Raw genomic sequence first — 6,000 nt, forward strand, 5'->3', positions numbered from 1 at the left:
AGCCTGGCACTCTCGAGAGGAGGAGGAGGAGCGGACCCGGGGTCGGTAATTGCCCGCTCTAGGGCCGAGGCTGACACGCCCGAGGCACGAGCATTGGGCAAACGTTCCGTCAGCCCGGTGGGCTCGGCGGCGGTTGTGGAACAAGTGGCGGTGGAGGCGACGCAACTGCCCCCGTAGAGGACCGAGGGGGTGCCGGGGTCCATTGAGGACCAACCAGCACCGATGGATGCGGAGGCGATGCCTCTGCCACCTCCACCACCTTTTGCGGACGAGGGTCGCCGTGGCGAAGCGGTTGTCGCCCCACTCGAGGTAGGTGTATTTTTGGTGGGGTCGCAGTGCCTTTCGTTCGTTCTTTTGTCTTGTACTGACCTTGTGATCGTCTTGTCCTTAGCCAGAAACGGCCTGCGGAGGTGCCTACCTTGGCACCCCTTAAAGCGCTCAAGGTTAACCCCGGCTCCACCGCCCACTGGGTGGCAGAGGCGCAAGCCGCCCTGCATCATGGCGCGGCGTCGGCGAGGGCCGACCCAAAGGAGCCAGCCACTCTAGGAGGGGCTGCCGAGGCAGCCTCGACATAGGAAGGGGAGGTAGCGCCTCCGCCCCACAATGGCGAGGCTCGTGGGTCGGATGCGGCCGAGGTTCCCTTGGCCACCGAGACCATCGGGACCAAGGTCCCTAGGGTTTCACAGGCCAGGGTGACGGAGACTGTGGCGCCTATGACCATCGAGGCCGCTACGGTGGGCATCGGGGCCCTCGCAACCGCCGAGGCCACGATGGCAGAGGTCGGAGCCCACGAGACCACCGAGGCCACGATGGCGGAGGCCAGAGCCCTCGGGACCACTGAGGCCACGATGGCGGAGGCCGGAGCCCTCGGGACCACCGAGGCCACGATGGCAGAGGCCAGAGCCCCTAGGACCGCCGGCGCTGACGCGGTCGTGGCGGGGCTACCAGCCCAAGAAGTGGAGATGAAGGCGGCGGAGGCCTTGGCGGCACCCTTGGTTGAAGGCCCGCCGCTGTTGCGGGAGAGTGCCCGGGAGGTGGAAGTTCTTCCGATCTCCTCTGATGATACTTCCCAGGCGCAGGAGATGGCCGGCGCCAAGGTGGCCGGTGTCGTGGACTAGCCGGCTCCAACCCTAGGGGAGGGAAGCTAGGCCCTCGTGCGGGTGCGTCCCGAGTCCCACAGGTGGAACCACCAGCATGTCCTATGGCAAAGCTAGGATGATCCTAAGGCAGAGCCTCTGTTTGCTCTCGAGGACACGGCCGAGGGCGGTCACTGGGACATGTTCGAGCAGTACTGCCAGCTAGCGGAGCAATCTCTATGGACGGCGCTGTCCATGGTGGCCAATGATTTGCCCGGAGTTGCCCACGTTCGTGCTTTCTTCTCCCATGCGGTGGTCTTTTTTTGAGTTTTCTTTGCGGGGATTGACCCCTGTTCTGTTTCCCTCAGGAGCTCGAGACCCAATCTCTTGGGAAGTCGGTCTTCCTCCACCGAGAGAGGGATGTCTGGGACCAGCTTCAGCGGCAGAAGGGCCTTCTTGCCGGCGCCAATGAGCTCCTATCGACGCGGAGCGCAGAGGTGGAGGACCTCCGCCTTCATTGTGCCGACGCGAAGGTCGAGGCGGCTACGGCCCAGGAGTAGCTCGCCCCTCTAGCGGCGCGAGTCAAGGAGTTGGAGGAGGAGCTCACCCGCGCGGCTAGTGATCGAGATGCCTTCAGGGCTCGAGCCATAGAAGCTACGGCCTCGGCCACGGCTCTTGCTGGGTAGCTAGGGGCGGAACAGAATGCGCACTAGCTGACATAAGGTGCTTTGCATGAGGCCCTTGCAGCAGCTGAGGCCTCGCGAACCGAGGCTATGGTTTGGAGGGAGACGGCCGAGGGTGAGTCCTAGTCCCCTCGTTTTATTTTCTTTTCCTTATGTTCATTTCCTAACTTCCTTGTGCAACGTAGAGCTGGGGAGTGAAGCCTCCAGGGCGGCCGAGGCTTCTCGGGTCAAGGCCCAGCGCCTGAAGGAGAAGGCTGAAGCTTCCCAGGCTGAGGCCCTGCGCTGGCAGGAGAAAGCCGAGGCCTGTCAGGTCAAGACCCGACGCTAGGAGCAGAAGGCCAAGGGTGAGTTCCGTAGGCTTCCGCCCCTAATTTAGGTTGTTTTTTCCCTCGCTCAACCTCATTTCGTTTTCCGTGGTGCAGAGTTAGAGGCGGAGGTTACCCGGGTAGCCAAGGCTTCTAGCGCGGTGCAGACGTTGCTCGAGACCGAGATCGGGGAGCACGAGGCGCTAAAGAGTGCCGCCCGTGCCGCCTACGATGCCCTCAAGGGGGTTCAGTCAGGCAGCTCCCTTGGGAGCCGTCTAACTGCACTAAGCGGTCAAGTGCGTGAGCGGCTCCGAGAAGCGCTGCACACGAGCATCAAGCGCGCACTGGCCGTCATCGCCTCGCACTACGTTGGTGTTGACCTTCAAGCCATCAGTGATGGCTACGTCTTGCCTGATGATGACGACGAGGCCGACGAGGTGGTGACAAAGCTGTTGGAGGTGGCGGAAGGCCCTGGCACCATGCTGGCAACGTTGTTTGAAGAGGAGGTGGTCCCTCCCCCGTCGTCTGCCGATGCCGGAGGTGCTGAGCCTTGACCTGGGCCCAAGTGGCCATGTAAATAGAGTAGGAATTAGATTTATGTCGTGACGCTTGTGGCCGTCGAGGCCTTTCTTTTTAAAGTACTCGTGTTTCTTTAATCGTTTGTCTTATATTTCCGAGCCTCTGCCCTCTTGTTGTCTCCGATCTGATTTCTTTGCAAAAAGCCTCTTTGGAGCCTAAGCCGTCCCCTAGGCGAAAGGTGGTGAGGGAGCGTCGTAGCTCGGAGGCTTAGGCTATCTCGCAACTCAACCGGCCTTTTGGCCCTGAGTCGGGCTTTTGGTCCTTAGGTTTTCCACAACCGATTCGTCAGAGCGTGCTAGAGGATTTGGTGTAGGAATTTTTTCGAAAGATGACTAAAAAATGGCGCGTGGGACTTTAGGGGGAATCCCCCCTCTAGCCCCCGAGGGAGATTTGGTTCTATGGAGGCAGAGCTGAGTCTCCCTTACAGTGTCATTGTATTGCTGAGACCAACGATAGGGTCGGGGAACTTCTTGAGAAATTAGGACAACTAAAAACGGGTTTCAATTGTATTCCGAGAAACAATATATACAATGCTTGGAATTTTAAGGATAAAAGCGACATAGCTGTTCTATGTTCCAAGCGTTGGTGAAGATTTCGTCCTTCTCGTTGGCTAGCTTGTAGGTCCCAGGCTTCAGTACTTGGGCGATGATGTATGGTCCTTCCCATGGCGGGGTCAGCTTGTGATGGCCCTTGTTGCTTTGTGCTAGCCTCAACACCAGGTTGCCTACCTTCAAGTCTCGGCCTCAGACCCACCAGGCCTGATAGCACCATAGGGTCTGCTAGTATTTAGCCGAGTGCAGCAGCGCGACGTCTCGGGCTTCCTCCAATTGGTCGAGGGTGTCCTCTCGGGTGGTGCGGTTACTTTGTTCGTTATAGGCTTGTAGCCTTAGGGAACCATATTCCAGGTCAGTGGGGAGGATGGCCTTGGCCCCATAGACCAGGAAGAAAGGCGTGAACCCCGTGGCTCAGCTTGGAGTGTTCCTCAGGCTCCAGATGACCGATGGGAGTTCGGCGAGCCATTTCTTGCCAAACTTCTTCAACCGGTTGTAAATTCTTGGCTTGAGGCCTTGTAGGATCATGCCATTGGCACGTTCTACTTGGCCATTGGTCCTTGGGTGTCCTACGGCCGACCAGGCCACACGGATGTGGTGGTCGTCGCAAAATATCAAGAACTTTTTGCCGGTGAACTGTGTCTCGTTGTCGGTGATGATGGTGTTAGGAACCCCAAACCTATGGATAATGTCAGTGAAGAACAACACTGCTTGCTCGGATTTGATTCGCTTAATCAGACGAGCCTCGATCCATTTGGAGAACTTGTCGATTGATACCAGTAGATGGGTGTAGCCCTCGGGGGCCTTTTGCAGAGGCCCGACCATGTTGAGCCCCCATACGGTGAACGGCCACATGATGGGGATGGTTTGGAGGGCCAGGGCCGGGAGATGTGTTTGCCAAGCATAGTACTGACATCCTTCGTAGGAGCGTATTAGCTTGGTGGCATCGGCAACTACCGTTGGCTAGTGAAACCCTTGGCGGAAAGCATTTCCTATGAGCGTCCGAGGAGCCGCATGATGCCCGTAGGCCCCTGCGTGCAAGTCCCAAAGCAGGGCTTGGCCCGCCTCAGCGGTGATACATCGTTGGAGGACACCAGAGGGACTTCGCCTGTACAATTCGTCATTGCAGAGGACGTAAGTCTTGGCTTGGCACGCAAGCCATCGGGCTTCGGTCCTGTCACTAGGAAGCTCCCCCCGATCAAGCCAATCGAGGAACGGGATTCGCCAATCTGCGTCCTGGTCGGTCTACGAAGGCTCGGTGTTAACTTCCATGACCTCGGGCTTGGTCGAGAGGGTCTCGGTAGTAGAGGGGGAGTCGAGCCCCGTCGCGGATTCCACAGGTGGGCCCTCCTCTGTTACCAAGGTGTAGTCAATGGAAGGTTTGTGAAGGTCCCTGGCAAAGACTTTTGGGGGGACTAGAGCCCGTGCCGAGGCCATCTTTGCCAGTTCATCGGTGGCCTCGTTGTACTTCTGCGTGATGTGGTTTAGTTCGAGACTGTCGAACTTGTCTTCTAGGCGACGTACCAACTTGTAGTAAGCCTCCATTTTGGGGTCGAGGCAATTAGACTCCTTCATGACTTGATCGACGATGAGCTGCGAGTCGCCCCAGACGTCGAGACGCCGTACCCCAAGTTCAATGGCGACTTACAAGCCATTGATGAGGGCCTCGTACTCAGCCACGTTGTTGGAGGCAGCGAAGTGGAGCCGCACCATGTAGCGCATGTGTACTCCGAGGGGTGAGACGAAGAGGAGTCCCACGCCTGCCTCGGTCTTCATCAGAGACCCATCGAAGTACATGGTCCAACATTCTATCTAGACTTGGGCAGGTGGTAATTGGGTGTCGGTCCACTCAGCCACAAAATCAGCCATGACCTGAGACTTAATCACTTTCCAAGGCGCAAAAGTCAAGGTTTCCCCCATAAGCTCGACGGCCCACTTGGCTATCCTGCCTGAGGCCTCCTGGTTATGGACTATCTCTCCTAAGGGGAAAGACGATACCACAGTCACTGGGTGAGACTCGAAGTAGTGACGTAGCTTGCGACGGGCCAGGACTATGGCGTAGACTAGCTTCTGGATGTGGGGGTAGCGTGTTTTGGTCTCAGAGAGCACCTCGCTAATGAAGTAAATAGGTCATTGGGTGGGTAGAGCATGCCCCTCTTCCTACCTTTCTACTACTACGGCAGCGCTGACCACTTGGGTCGTTGCGGCGATGTAGAGTAAGAGGGCCTCGTCCCTGGCCGGGGGTACCAGGATGGGAGGATTTGTGAGCAGCGCTTTGAGTCTGTCGAGGGCTTCTTCGGCCTCGGGGGTCTAAGAAAAACGCTTGGATTTTCTCAAGAGTCGGTACAGAGGCAAGCCTTTTTCGCCGAGGCGCGAGATGAAGCGGCTCAGGGCCGCAAGGTATCCCATGACCCTCTATACTCCCTTGAGGTCTCTGATTGGTCCTATGCTGGTTATGGCTGAGACCTTCTCTAGGTTGGCTTCGATGCCGCATTTCGAGACTATGAATCCCAAGAGCATGCCTCGGGGGACCCCGAACACACACTTCTCGGGATTGAGCTTGATGCCCTTCTCTCTCAGACATTTGAAGGCTATCCTCAAGTCGTTGACGAGATCCTCGGCCTTTCTAGTCTTGACCACAATGTCATCCACATAGGCCTCGACGGTCCGCCCAATGTGGTCACCAAAGACCTAGGTCATGCACCGCTGGTACGTGGCCCCTGCGTTTCTGAGGCCAAAAGGCATAGTCACATAGCAGTACATGCCGAATGGGGTGATGAAAGAAGTCGCAAGCTGGTCGGACTCT

This window comes from Miscanthus floridulus, chromosome 12 (genome assembly GCF_019320115.1).
Source record: "Miscanthus floridulus cultivar M001 chromosome 12, ASM1932011v1, whole genome shotgun sequence".
Lineage (NCBI taxonomy): Eukaryota > Viridiplantae > Streptophyta > Magnoliopsida > Poales > Poaceae > Miscanthus > Miscanthus floridulus.